General features: G+C 45.4%; 1 long non-coding RNA gene across 1 annotated transcript; it reads left to right on the forward strand.

Moving 5' to 3' along the window:
* Positions 1-6,108: 6,108 nt before the first annotated feature.
* On the forward strand, positions 6,109-12,275 carry LOC116971529. Its single transcript, XR_004411517.1, has 3 exons — positions 6,109-6,170; positions 8,494-8,496; positions 12,228-12,275. It is a non-coding gene; the product is annotated as an uncharacterized LOC116971529 (long non-coding RNA).
* Positions 12,276-14,907: the final 2,632 nt, after the last annotated feature.

Genomic DNA, 14,907 nt, shown 5'->3' on the forward strand with positions numbered 1-14,907 from the left:
TCAACAGTGTCGAATGCAGCACTGAGGTCCAATAGCATTAATATTGAAACTTTGCCAGAGTCTGTGTTAAGACGGATGTCGTTTACAACTTTAATAAGGGCGGTCTCGGTGCTATGAAGAGGTCGAAATCCTGACTGGAAGTTGTCGTAGCAGCCAGTTGAAGCCAGGAAGTGATTAAGTTGCTGGAGGACAACTTTCTCAATGATTTTACTTATGAAAGATAGGTTTGATATTGGTCTATAGTTGTTAATAATAGAGGCATCTAGGCTCCGCTTTTTTAAAAGGGGTTTAATAACTGCAGTTTTCAAGGCTTTTGGGAAATTGCCTGATTGAAGAGAGCTGTTAACTATTTGCAGCATGTCTATTGCTAATTAGTCAAAAACATTCTTAAAGAAGTTGGTAGGTAAAGCATCAAGGCAGCAGGTGGATGGCCTTAGTTGTGTCACTGTTTCCACAAGAGTTTTAGAGTCTATGACATTAAAGCATGTCATCATTGCCACGTTACTTTTGCCTAAACAGGGTGGTGATCCAACATTTTTGTTTGAAGCGGTGATATTGATGGCACGTCTGATGCCTTCAATTTTATCAGTATAAAAGAATGCAAACTCATTGCATTTCTGCGTGGAATGGAGTTCAGGTGGTATTTGTGTTGGGGGGTTGGTCAGTCTGTCAACAGTTGCAAATAGGGTTTTTGCCTTATTAGTGTTGTTGTTAATGATATTGGAGAAAAATGTTTCTCTAGCACTTTTTAAGTCTAAATTGTAGACACGGAGGCTCTCTTTATAGATGTCATGGTGAATATGAAGTTTTGTTTTCCGCCAGATGCGTTCAGCTTTCCGGCATTCTCTTTTCTGGGCTGTTACAAAAGCAGCTTTTCTCCAGGGTGCCTTTTGCTTACCAGAAATCGTTTTAACCGTAACAGGTGCAATGACATCTATAACTTTCACAATTTTGGAATTAAAGTTATCTACAAGATCATCAGCAGAACATGGGTTTAGAGGTGGTAACAAGGAGATGGCATTTTTAAAGAGTACATTAGAATGTTCGTTTATATACCGTTTTTTGACAGTATTTGATGTGTATGTCGGGAATAAAAGATATATTAAAGAGAACACAGAAGTGGTCAGACAATGAAGGATCAGTCATGAAAATATCAGAAACATTGAGACCCTTTGTGATAATCAAGTCCAGGGTGTGCCCCTTACAATGAGTAGCCTCTTTCACATGTTGAGACAGTTCAAATGTGTCTAAAATAGTAAAACATTCTTTTGCACCCTTGTCATTCAAATCATCAGTATGAAAATTAAAATCACCAGTTATAACTAGACAGTCAAAGTCAGTGGAGATGCTAGACAATAATTCTGTAAAGTCATCGAAAAAATGTGCATAATATTTAGGTGGCCTGTAAATAATTAATAGGAGAACTCTGGGGGAACATTTCAATACAGCACAAAGGTATTCGAATGACGGAAAATCACCAAGTGACATCTGTTTCCCCTGAAATACATTTTTAAATATAGCAGCAACCCCTCCACCTCTTTTTCCAGATCTCCATACAACAAAAAAGTTATAGTTGGGAGGAGCTGTCTCGATCAGAATGGTTGCACTGTTATTTTGTTCTAGCTATGTTTTAGTTAAAAACATAAAATCCAGTTTAGAGGTGGTAATAATATCGTTGACTAAAAATGATTTGTTATTAAGAGACCTAACAGTAAGCAGACCCATCCTGATGGTATTATTGATAGGCTTTATGGTTGGTTTTGGTTTGGAGGGAATAGGTATTAGATTTGTTAGGTTAGCAGTGTGTCTAAGTTTCCCTTTGTTTACTCTCTTAGTAGTCACAACAGGAATGCAGAAGGTGCCATAGTTTGATGTAGGCGACCTTGGGTTCAGCTGATTATGCGGTACTTCCTTCGTTGTAACATTGCTACACAGAGCAGGATCGGATATTTTCCTAGACTGAGCAACATCTCCCGTGACAACGTATCTGGCTGCTACAAATGTGAGAAGTGCATCCAGGTAGAGCTCCTGAAGGACCGTGTTGGGGAACTGGAGAAGCAAGTGGATGACCTCAGTTTCGTCCGAGAAACTGAGTTGTTCCTCGACAAGTCCTACAGTAATATTGTTGCATCTAAGGTACTGGAAGAGAGAAGGTGGGTGACGGTGAGAAATGGACGGAAACATGGAATGCAAAGGTCCCTGGGTGTTGTACCTCTTGAGAGCAGGTTCACCCACTTAGAAGCTGTCGGGACAGAAGACGTTAACACACTGAGCGGCGGATTAGCTTGCGAAGCAAAAAGTGCTGCTGAGCCAAAACCAAAGAGGCCGACGTCAGGCAACGCCGTGGTAGTTGGAGACTCCATTGTGAGAGGTACGGACAGGGGTTTCTGCGGCAATAGACGGGATTCGAGGATGGTGTGCTGCCTCCCTGGTGCCAGGATCCAGGATATCATGGACAGAGTGCAGAAAATCCTCAAGGGCGAAGGTGAACAGCCGGAAGTGGTAGTGCATGTCGGCACAAATGATGTCGGCAAGAAGAGGATGAATATTCTGCAGCGTGACTTTAGACAGCTCGGAAAAATGCTGAAAAGCAGGACCTCCAGGGTTGTTATCTCCGGTTTGCTTCCTGTTCCTCGTGCTGGCGAGAGCAGGAACAGGGAGATACAGGACCTGAATGTGTAGCTGGGGATCTGGTGCAGGGGGCAGGGATTTAGATTCTTAGACCACTGGGATCTGTTTTGGAGGGGGAACAGTACAGTTAGAGGGGGGGGGGGGGGGGGGGTGGGGGGGGGGGGGGGGGGGGGGGGGGATGTCAAATGGCACAGTCAAGAATGGAGTTAAAGGGAAAGAGAGTAAAGGGATGGTTAATGACCCCCAGAATTAACGGGAAAGGAAGCTCACAAAGGGATAGGAGAGTATGGCCACGTGTAATAGGGATCGATGTGAAAGGTGAGATGCGTAAGGAATTGAAAGTATTGTATATGAATGCGCAAAGTATAAGAAGTAAAGTAGACGAGCTTGATGCTCAGTTAGAGGTTGGTAGATATGACATTGTGGGGATTACTGAGACGTGGCTGCAGGAGGATCGGGCCTGGGAACTTAATATTCAGGGTTATACATCCTATAGAAAGGACAGGCAGGTGGGCAGAGGAGGGGGGTGGAGGTAGCTCTGCTGGTGAGGGATGGAATTCAGTCCCTTGTGAAGGAAGACATAGGGACTGACGAGGTAGAGTCACTGTGGATTGAGTTGAGGAATTGCAAAGGCAAGAAGACACTAATTGGTGTTATCTACAGACCCCCAAATAGTAGCCCAGATGTAGGGCGTAAGTTGCAGCAGGAGTTAAAACTGGCATGTAACAAAGGTAATGCCACTGTGGTGATGGGGGATTTCAATATGCAGGTAGACTGGAAATATCAGGTTGGTTCAGGACTCCAAGAAAGAGAGTTTGTAGCGTGCCTCTGAGATGGATTCTTAGAGCAGCTTGTAATGCAGCCGACCAGAGAAAAGGCAATTCTGGATTTAGTGTTGTCCAATGAACCAGATATGATAAGAGAACTCGAGGTAAAGGAACCGCTTGTAGGTAGTGATCATAATATGATTAGTTTTAATCTGCAATTTGAGAAGGAGAACGTTAAATCGGAAGTGTCAGTGATGCAGTTGAATAAAGGGGACTATGAAGGCATGAGAGGGGAGCTGGCCAAGGTAGACTGGAAAGGGATCCTAGCAGGAATGACGGTGGAACAGCAATGGCAGGAATTTCTGGGCATAATCCGGAAGACGCAGGATCATTTCATTCCAAAAGGGAAGAAAGATTCTAAGGGGAGTAGGAGGCAACCATGGCTGACAAGAGAAGTTAGGGATAGAATAAAACTAAAAGAAAAGGTGTATAACACAGCAAAGAGTAGCCGGAAGCCAGAGGATTGGGAAACTTTCATAGGACACAGAAGGAAAGAAAACAGGCAATACGGGCTGAAAAGGTGAAGTTCGAGGGGAAGCTGGTCAGGAATATAAAGAAGGACAGTAAACGTTTCTTTAGATATGTTAGGTGAAAAAGGATAGCAAAGTCAAATGTGGGTCCCTTGAAGGGTGAAATTATTATGGGCAACAAGGAAATGGCAGAAGAGTTGAATAGGTACTTCGGATCTGTCTTCACTAAGGAAGACACAAACAATTTCCCAGATGTACTGGAGGACAGAGGATCTAAGGGGGTAGAGGAACTGAAATAAATTTTAATTAGGCGAGAAATAGTATTGGGTAGGCTAATGGGACTGAAGGATGATAAATCCCCTGGGCCTGATGGTCTGTATCCCAGGGTCCTCAGGGAGGTGGCTCCAGAAATAGTGGATGCATTGGTGATCATTTTCCAATGTTCAATAGATTCAGGATCAGTTCCTGTGGATTTTCAGGAAAGGAGTAGAGAGAAAACGGGGAATTACAGACCAGTTAGCCTGACTTCAATGGCGGGAAAGATGCTGGAGTCAATTATTAAAGAGGTAATAATGGGGCATTTGGATAGCAGTAAAAGGATTAGTCCAAGTCAACATGGATTTATGAAAGGGATATCATGCTTGACTAATCTTCTGACATTTTTTGAGGATGTGACAATGGATGAAGGGGTGCCAGTGGATGTAGTGTATCTAGTCTTTCAGAAAGCCTTTGATAAGGTCCCGCACGGGAGACTGGTGACTAATATTAGAGCACATGGTATTGGGGGTAGGGTGTTGACATGGATAGAAAATTGGTTGGCAGACCGGAAGCAAAGAGTAGGAGTGAACGGGCCCTTTTCAGAATGGCAGGCAGTGGCGAGTGGAGTGCCGCAAGGCTCGGTGTTGGGGCCACAACTGTTTACCATATATATTAATGATTTGGAAGAGGGAATTAGGAGCAACACTTGCAAGTTTGCAGATGACACAAAGCTGGGTGGCAGTGTGAACTGTGAAGAGGATGTTAGCAGGTTGCAGGGTGACCTGGACAGGTTGAGTGAGTGGGCAGATGCGTGGCAGATGCAGTATAAAATAGATAAATGTGAGGTTATCCACTTTGGTGGCAAAAACAAGGGGGCAGATTATTATCTCAATGGGGTTAGGTTGGGCAAGGGGGAGGTGCAGCGAGACCTGGGCGTCCTTGTACACCGGTCACTGAAAGTTGGCTTACAGGTACAGCATGCAGTGAAGAAAGCTAATGGAATGTTGGCCTTCATAACAAGAGGATTTCAGTATAGGAGTAGAGAGGTTCTTCTGCAGTTGTATAGGGCTCTGGTGAGACCACATCTGGAGTATTGTGTACAGTTTTGGTCTCCTAATTTGAGGAAGGACATCCTTGTGATTGAGGCAGTGCAGCGTAGGTTCACGAGATTGATCCCTGGAATGGCGGGACTGTCATATGAGGAAAGATTGAAAAGACTGGGCTTGTATTCACTGGAGTTTAGAAAGATGAGGGGGATCTTATAGAATATAAAATTATAAAAGGACTGGACAAGTTAGATGCAGGAAAAATGGTCCCAATGTTGGGCGAGTTCAGAACCAGGAGCCACAGTCTTAGAATAAAGGGGAGGTCATTTAAGACTGAGGCGAAAAAAAACCTTTTCTCCCAGAGAGTTGTGAATTTATGGAATTCCCTGCCACAGAGGGCAGTGGAGGCCAAGTCACTGGATGGATTTAGGAGAGAGTTAGATAGAGCTCTAGGGGCTAGTGGAGTCAAGGGATATGGGGAGAAGGCAGGCACGGGTTATTGATAGGGGACGATCAGCCATGATCACAATGAATGGCGGTGGTGGCTCGAAGGGCCGAATGGCCTCCTCCTGCACCTATTTTCTATGTTTCTATGAATAGAGGCCCAGTGCTGTCAAACGCTCATCATATGTTAACCCACTCATTCCTGAAATCATTTTAATAGTCGAAGGGAGACATTGTGGGCCGAAGAGCCTGTTCCCGTGCAGTTCCCCGTCATGTAGCCTGCGTGATCTCCGCTGACGCTTCCGTAAAAATATCAATAGTTGAGAAAACAGGCTGAGCGACATCGCTTCTGAGGGAGGGAGGATGGAAGAGAGTTTTGTCAAAGAAGCAAATGCTGGTGCTTTGATCTTGTTGTGAGAATAATTTTGCGTTGTGTCTGTTCAGATCACCAGGGGGAGCTGCAGCGAGCATGGAATTGGGTGGATGTCGTGAAGGTACAGCATGAACTTTATATTTTTAAGCATTATAGACAATAGACAATAGGTGCAGGAGGAGGCCATTCGCCCTTCGAGCCAGAACCGCCATTCAATGTGATCATGGTTGATCATCCCCAATCAGTACCCCGTTCCTGCCTTCTCCCCATATCCCCTGACTCCGCTATCTTTAAGAGCCCTATCTAGCTCTCTATTGAAAGCATCCAGAGAACTGGCATCCACAGAGGCAGAGAATTCCACACTCACAACTCTCTGTGAGAAAAAGTGTTTCCTCGTCTCCGTTCTAAATGGCTTACTCCTTATTCTTAAACTGTGGCCCCTGGTTCATTATACTGTGACTGTTTTCACATGTGATCATAGAATTAGGTGGAAGCCTTCAACTAAAAGATGTACTAAATGTTACTCCCTTCATCCCTGCATCTGTCCACTGTGGATGACTTGATTGTAATTGTGTATAGTCTTTTTGTTGAAAGGTTGGCACGCAACAAATAAACTTTACACTGCACCTCCGTGAACGAGGCGATAACACTAAACAAATGTACAGAATTTTTTTAATGTTGGGGTGGCACAGTGGCGCAACAGGTAGAGCCACTGCCACGCAGCACCAGAGACCCACGTTCGATCCTGACCTTGGGTGCTGTCTTCGTGGAGTTTGCACGTTCTCCCTGTCACCACGCGCATGTCTTCCATATAACCATATAACAATTACAGCACGAAAACAGGCCATCTCGACCCTTCTAGTCCGTGCCGAACACGTATTCTCCCCTATTCCCATATACCTGCGCTCAGACCATAACCCTCCATTCCTTTCCCGTCCATATAACTATCCAATTTATTTTTAAATGATAAAAATGAACCTGCCTCCACCACTTCCACAGGAAGCTCATTCCACAGCCACAACTCTCTGAGTAAAGAAGTTCCCCCTCATGTTACCCCTAAACTTCTGTCCCTTAATTCTGAAGTCGTGTCCTCTTGTTTGAATCTTCCCTATTCTCAGTGGGAAAAGCTTATCCACGTCAACTCTGTCTATCCCTCTCATCATTTTAAAGACCTCTATCAAGTCCCCCCTTAACCTTCTGCGCTCCAAAGAATAAAGCCCTAACTTGTTCAACCTTTCTCTGTAACTTAGTTGCTGAAACCCAGGCAACATTCTCGTAAATCTCCTCTGTACTCTCTATTTTGTTGACGTCCTTCCTATAATTAGGCGACCAAAATTGTACACCATACTCCAGAATTGGCCTCACCAATGCCTTGTACAATTTTAACATTACATCCCAACTTCTATACTCAATGCTCTGATTTATAAAGGCCAGCACACCAAAAGCTTTCTTTACCACCCTATCTACATGAGATCTCCGGGTGCTTAGGTTTCCGGAAACATGTTTCCGGAAACAGGAAACATGTTCCCGATGTTGGGGGAGTCCAGAACCAGGGGCCACAGTTTAAGAACAAGGGGTAAGCCATTTCGAACTTCTGAATGGGAGTGCAGCGTAGGTTTACAAGGTTAATTCCCGGGATGGCGGGACTGTAATATGCTGAGAGAATGGAGCAGCTGGGCTTGTACACTCTGGAGTTTAGAAGGATGAGAGGATATCTTATTGAAACATATAAGATTGTTAAGGGCTTGGACACACTAGAGGCAGGAAACATGTTCCCGATGTTGGGGGAGTCCAGAACCAGGGGCCACAGTTTAAGAATAAGGGGTAAGTCATTTAGAACGGAGGTGAGGAAACACTTTTTCACCCAGAAAGTGGTGAGTCTGTGGAATTCTCTGCCTCAGAGGGCAGTGGAGACCGGTTCTCGGGATACTTTCAAGAGAGAGCTAGATAGGGCTCTTAAAGATAGCGGAGTCAGGGGATATGGGGAGAAGGCAGGAATGGGGTACTGATTGGGGATGATCAGCCATGATCACATTGAATGGTGGTGCTGACTCGAAGGGCCGAATGGCCTACTCCTGCACCTATTGTCTATTGTCTATTGTCTCCCACAGCCTAAAGACGTACGGGTTTGTATTTTAATTGCCCTCTGTCAATTGCCCCCCAGTTTGTGGGGAGTGGGGGAGAAATGGGATGACATAGAACTAGTGCGAACGGGCGATCAATGGTTGGCTTGGACAAGATGGGCCGAAGGGCCTGTTTCCATGCTGTATCTCTAAACTAAACTAAACATCATGAATAATAAAAGAAATATTCTTGCACTAAAATGGCAAACTTTCAGAATTGCAAATGAATTTCAAACATTCCAATGACTAATACACCTTTCCACCTTCCCTCAAATAAAACCTTTTGATGCTGGATGGATGACTTTATTCCTGGATATTCAGCATGTAAGTGTATATTTGTTTTAAGTTATTACCCATCGAAGAGTGGATTGTCTAAATGTGGAGCAGAGGGATCTCGGAATCCAGGTATAAAGTTCCTTGAAAGTGGCAGTCGAGATGGATAGTTGTTTAAGAAGGAACTGCAGATGCTGGAAAATTAAAGGGAGCCAAATGCTGGAGAAACTCAGCGGGTGAGGCAGCATCTAAGAATCGAAGGAAATAGGCAACATTTAGGGTCGAGACCCTTCTTCAGACTGAAGTCGTTGCCTATTTCCTTCGCTCCATAGATGTTGCCTCACCTTCTGAGTTTCTCCAGCATTTCTGTCCACACCCGAGATGGATAGGGTGGTCAAAAAGGCTTTCGGCACATTGGCCTTCATCAGTCAGACGATTGAGCATAGAAGATTGACACAAAATGCTGCAGTAACTCAGTGGGACAGGCAGCATCTCTGGTGTGAAGGAATAGGTGATGTTTCAGGTCGACACCGTTCTTTAAACTCTGAAGAAGGGTCTCGACCTGAAACGTCACCCATTTCTTTTCTCCAGAGATGCTGCCTGACCCGCTGTTTTACTCCAGCATTTGATGTCTATCTTTGGTTTAAACCAGTGTCCGCAGCTGCTTCCTACTCTATGGAGTATAGACGTTGGGAGGTCATGTTGCAGTCAAATAAGAGGCCACATTTAAAGTATTGTGTTCAGTTCTGGGCATCATGTTATAGGAAAGGTGTCAAGCTGGAAAGGGTGCAGAACAGATTTATGAGTATGTGCATGGGGGGAATAAAAAAGAATGATGTTGCCAGGACTCCAGGGCATGAGCTGTAGGGAGAGGTTGGTCAAGCTGGGACTATATTTCTTGGAGGCAGGAGGATGAGGAGTGATGTTATGGAGGTGTATAAGATCATGAGAGGAATAGATCGGGTAAACTCGCAGAGTCTCTTGCCCAGAAAGTGGAAATCAAGAACCAGAGGACATGGGTTTATGGTGGGGGGGGGGATTTAATAGGAACTGAGGGGTACATTTGTTTACACAAAGGGTGGTGGATGTATGGAACGAGCTGCTCGAGAAGCTAGTTGAAGTCGGTACTATCGCAACGTTTAAGAAACATTTAGACAGGTACATGGAAAGGCTGAGTTTGGAGAGATATGGACAGGCAAGTGGGACTAGTGTACAATGCAGGCAGTGGGACTAGTGTTGATGGGACATGGTGGCCGGCGTGGACAAGGTCGGCCAAAGGGCTTGTTCCCATGCTGTATGATTCTGTCTATGAATCCTAATCCAGGGAATCCTACAATGAAAGGACAGCAGTGGGTCAGCTGGTCGAGGTGCTGCCTGTGTGGAGTTTGCATGTTCTTCCCGGGACAGCGCAGTGCTCTGGTTTCCTTCTACATCCCAGAGACCTGCAGGAGGAGGAATACAGGAACTTGACCAGTGCCTTTTGTGCCTGGAGTGAAGAGAACTGTCTCACCCTGAACACAACAAAGACTAAAGAGATGGTGGTTAACTTTGGCAGGTCCAAGCTCCCCCTTCAGCCGGTCAACGCTGAAGGGGCTGACATTGAGGTGGTGCAGACATATAAATACCTTGGAGTGCACCTTGACAACAAACTGGACTGGTCTGTCAACTCTGACTCCCTCTACAAAAAAGGCCAGAGCAGACTCTTTTTCCTCAGAAGGCTCAAATCCTTCAATGTGTGTAAGGATATGCTGCACATGTTTTACAACACAGTGGTTGCAAGCGTTATTTTCTACGCTGTTGTCTGCTGGGGCAACAGCATTAGTGCAAAAAACAATAGGAAGCTGGTCAAACTGGTTAACCGAGCTAGCTCAGTGCTGGAGGGGAGAGTAGGCTCTGGGATGGAGGTGCTTGAGAGGCGTATGAGGCACAAGGTGCAGGTCATCCTGAAAAACCCCGGGCATCCCCTCCATATAATTCTGGAGAGTCAAAAGAGCACTCGGAACAACAACCGGCTCCTCTCCCTGCCCTGTAGAACGGAGCGGTTCAGGAGATCCTTCACCCCTGCAGCCATTAGATTTTATAATTCAGACCGCTGGGCTGTAGGGGGATGCATTTTGCAATTATTAATTTTTAACTGTTAATTATTGGTCTTTTTAAGTATTTATTGCTCTCAGGTAGTGTCCACATTGTATTCTATGTATTTTCTGTCTGCGTTCGTTTTGAATCTGTGTGTTTGTTGGTTGGGGGCTTCTGGACATCTGAATTTCCCTGAGGGGATCAATAAAGTATTTATTATTATTATTATTATTGTAGGTAAATTGACCTCAGTAAATTGCCCCTGGTGTGCAAGGAGTGGGTGAGAAAGTGGGATAATGTAGAACTAGTCTAAATGGGTAATCAATGATCGGCGTGGGCTGAAGGGCCTTTCCATTCTGTATCTTTCAGTCAATAAATCAATAGCACCCTTGTCCCAGTTACTTTGGCCATTTTCTCAACTTTTATTTCACGTTACTGCACTACCTTGTCAAGAGTGATTTAGAGCCATTTCTAATTTGGAAAATTAAAAATAAGACATTGTAGGGTTTTTTTTAACTGAATGTCTAAACGTTTTAATGTTCAGGATTAAAAACGTTCAATCTGGAAAATTTCTGAAATATAGTTGGCAAGTCTCTAAAGGACACAAAGTGCTGGAGTAACTCAGCGGGTCAGGCAGCATCTCTGGAGAACATGGATAGGTGACGTTTGCGGGCTCTATACTTGTTAATTATTTTAAAGCAAATTGAGTATTTTTGCTTTAGAAATCTGAATTACATAGAGCAATGTTTAGTTCTAGTTCCCAGATACAATGTGGAAATGGACACTTTGGCCCAAAGAGCTCTTCTATAATCTTTGCTTTGGCCCACTGAGTCTGCGCTGACCAGCGATCCCCACACGCTAACGCTATCCTACACACACTAGGGACAAGTTACAATTTTACCAAGACAATTAACCTACATACCTGAACGTCTTTGGAGTGTGGGAGGAAACCAAAGATCTCGGAGAAAACCCACGGGGAGAACGAGCTAACTCCGGACAGACAAACACCCAGAGTCGGAATCGAACCTGGTTCTCTGGTGCTGCACCACCTTGCCGCCCCACTGCTATTCCAATGACAATTCTTCCCCCACCCCCATGAGGATTGTGTCATAGACACCAACATTTACCTCCACGTAACTCGTGCTTCCTTTTGTTCTTGTTAACCTGTTGAAGATTTTAAAGCAAGCTGGGCATTATCGCTTCAGGAATTTGTATTACATAGCGCCTTGTCTTTAAACTAGGAATCATTCTCAGATATTCCTTTGCGGCAGCACCCAGGGTATGCCACGGGCAGAGCGAACCCTCGGCTCTGGAGGGAGGAGTTGTGTGTCTCGGTGTGTGAGTCGCAGGTCACGGGGTTGACCCTCAGGGGTATTTAAGGTCGGGCAACGCCCGTGCCCAAGGATCTTTGCCCGTGCCCATTTGAGGAGTAGGGAGCAGCACTGTACTAGAATAAATACGTCTCGTTCACACAACTTGTGTTCCGACTGATTCTTGGCTGGACTCCTGCAAGTCCCGCTACACCTTGTTCAAGAAGGAACTGCAGATGCTGGAAGATCGAAGGTACACAAAATTGCTGGAGAAACTCGGGCCGAAACGTCGCCTATTTCCTTCGCTCCATAGATGCTGCTGCACCCGCTGAGTTTCTCCAGCAATTTTGTGTACCCGCTACACCTTAATCTTTTCTCATTTGCATTTGTCCGCAGTTGAGCAAAACCGGCTGCAAGGACGAGGAGTGACCCGAGTTTATGGATTCGCATGAACTTGTAGATGATCAGATTGTTATTGCGCTGCAGTGCGTCTGTTTCCTGTGTTTCTGTGCAGCATCTCTATGGTAAAATAACAGCGCCTTTTGATATGAACTTATTGTTTCTTTTAACTCCTGCAAGCCAGCTGCACATTGACACGGTATTACAGTGCACAGATCTCAATCAATCTGTCTATTTAAAAATCAAATTAAAAAAAACCCAATAGCTGCCGACTTGGCCGCACAGTAACGGTTTGCTGGAGGGCATAAAATACTTAGTGAAGTTTATCTCAGTTTTTAACTATTGTTCACTGAGCCAACATTTTCCCAAACAGCATGGTAACAATAGTGAACCATCTACAATTATGCTGTTCTGTAAGTTTAATGAAGACAGCATCATGTATGGACTCTTCACAATTATCACTGAGGAAAATAAGCCAGGAACATTCCCGTTTCTGGAAATCTTCACGATTTTAATAAAGCTTTAAATATTTTTTACTCAGGTAGATTCCTTTATTATTGCTCTGGGAACATTGGTGATTGGAGTTCAGACCTTTAATATGAAACGTATAATGATTAATATGAAACATATAAGATTGTTAAGAGTTTGGACACGCTAGAGGCAGGAAACATGTTCCCGATGTTGGGGGAGTCCAGAACCAGGGGCCACAGTTTAAGAATAAGGAGTAAGCCATTTAGAATGGAGACGAGGAAACACTTTTTCTCACAGAGAGTTGTGAGTCTGTGGAATTCTCTGCCTCAGAGGGCAGTAGAGGCAGGTTCTCTGGATGCTTTCAAGAGAGAGTTAGATAGGGCTCTTAACAATAGCGGAGTAACTGGATTGAAGAAAAACTGGAATAACTCGGATTGAAGAAGGTTGCCGACCCAAAACGTCACATATCCATGTTCTCCAGAGATGCTGCCTGACCCGCTGAGTTACTCCAGCACTTGGTCTTCTATGCTGGCTTCCTTTGCCAATTCTCCTTGCTTCCCGCTCCCCCTTAGTCGCAACAGACACAGAGTCCCCCTCGTCCTTGCCTTCCACCCCATCAACCGTCACATTCAACACATAATCCTACGTAATCTCCGCCTCCTCCAACGGGATCCCACCACCAGTCTGAAGAAGGGTTTCGGCCCGAAACGTCGCCCATTTCCTTCGCTCCATAGATGCTGCTGCACCCGCTGAGTTTCCCCAGCAATTTTGTGTACCAAAGATCTTATAGCAGTCGGGTTGGGTCAGGTAGGCTCAGGTTACTAAAATGGGCGTGGAAAAATGCCCATGATCCCCTCCATAGCGTACTACACGTCAGCCCATTGCATTTCGCAGGAGTAGCCTATCTTGCTCCGCTATAGGATCTTTGCCCACCACTAGCCACATTTTCCCACCCCCCCCCTTTAACCTCCTCCCTCGACTGTCCAGGGACCCCAACAGTCCTTTCAGATTAGGCAGAGGTTCACTTGCACCTCATCCAACCTCGTCTACTGTTTCCATTGTTCAAGATGTGGACTCTTATACATCGGAGAGACCAAACGCAGACTGGGCGATCGTTTCGTGGAACACCTTCGCTCAGCCCGCCTGAACCAACCTGTTCTCCCGGTTGTTAAACACTGTAATTCTCCTTCCCATTCCTGCACAGACATTTCTGTCCTCAGTCTCCTCCATTGTCAGAGTGAGGCTAAACGCTAATTGGAGGAACAGCATCTCACATTTCGCTTGGGCAGCTTACAGCCCAGTGGTATGAATATTGATTTCTCTCACTTCAGGTAGTCCCGGCATTCCTCCTCTCTCTCTCTATCCCTCCCCCACCCAAGTCGCACCAGCTTCTCATTTTCACCCTACAAACAGTTTACATGTTTCCTTTATCATCGGTACTTTTTTGCATATCTTTCATTCATTGTTCTTTATCTCTCCACATCACCGTCTATTTCTCTCGATTTCCCTTATCCCTAACCAGTCTGAAGAAGGGTCTCGACCCGAAACGTCACCCATTCCTCCTCTCCAGAGATGCTGCCTGTCCCGCTGAGTTACTCTGGCTTTTCGTGTCTATCGTAGGCTTTTTTTTAATGTTGCTTTTCCACCAGATGGCACCATAGATTACTCAAATCTTGTGTCAAAAGATAATAGGTGCAGGAGGAGGCCATTCGGCGGTTCAAGCCAGCACCGCCATTCACAGTGATCATGGCTGACCATCCACAATGAATGAATCAGGACATTCATACCGTCATGCTGTGTGGAAACAGGCCCATCCGCCCAACTTGCATCAGAACAAGCCCTTCGGCCCACAATGTCCGTGCTGAATACAATACCAGGTTAAACCAATCTCTGCCTGCGCCCGAGTCATATCCCTCCATTCCCCTGCATGTCCACGTGATTATGTAAAAGCCTCTTAAATGCCACTATTGTATCTGTCTCCTCCACCACCCCTCCACTAAGGTCAGCCATCGTCCTCCGCCAGTTCCACCGTTGAGGTCTTGGTTGGATTGCTCTGTGTCAGAGATCTCCCCCTCGACCTTACCGCCGTGGGTGGCCCTACCAGGAGCATCGCTCCAGATGGCATCGCTCTCAGGTCCACCACCTTCTTCGCTGTCGTGTGCTGGTGTTGCAGAGCGAAGGTTGCGGACGCCAACAGGATTAACAA

Source organism: Amblyraja radiata, chromosome 3 (genome assembly GCF_010909765.2).
Source record: "Amblyraja radiata isolate CabotCenter1 chromosome 3, sAmbRad1.1.pri, whole genome shotgun sequence".
Classification (NCBI taxonomy): domain Eukaryota; kingdom Metazoa; phylum Chordata; class Chondrichthyes; order Rajiformes; family Rajidae; genus Amblyraja; species Amblyraja radiata.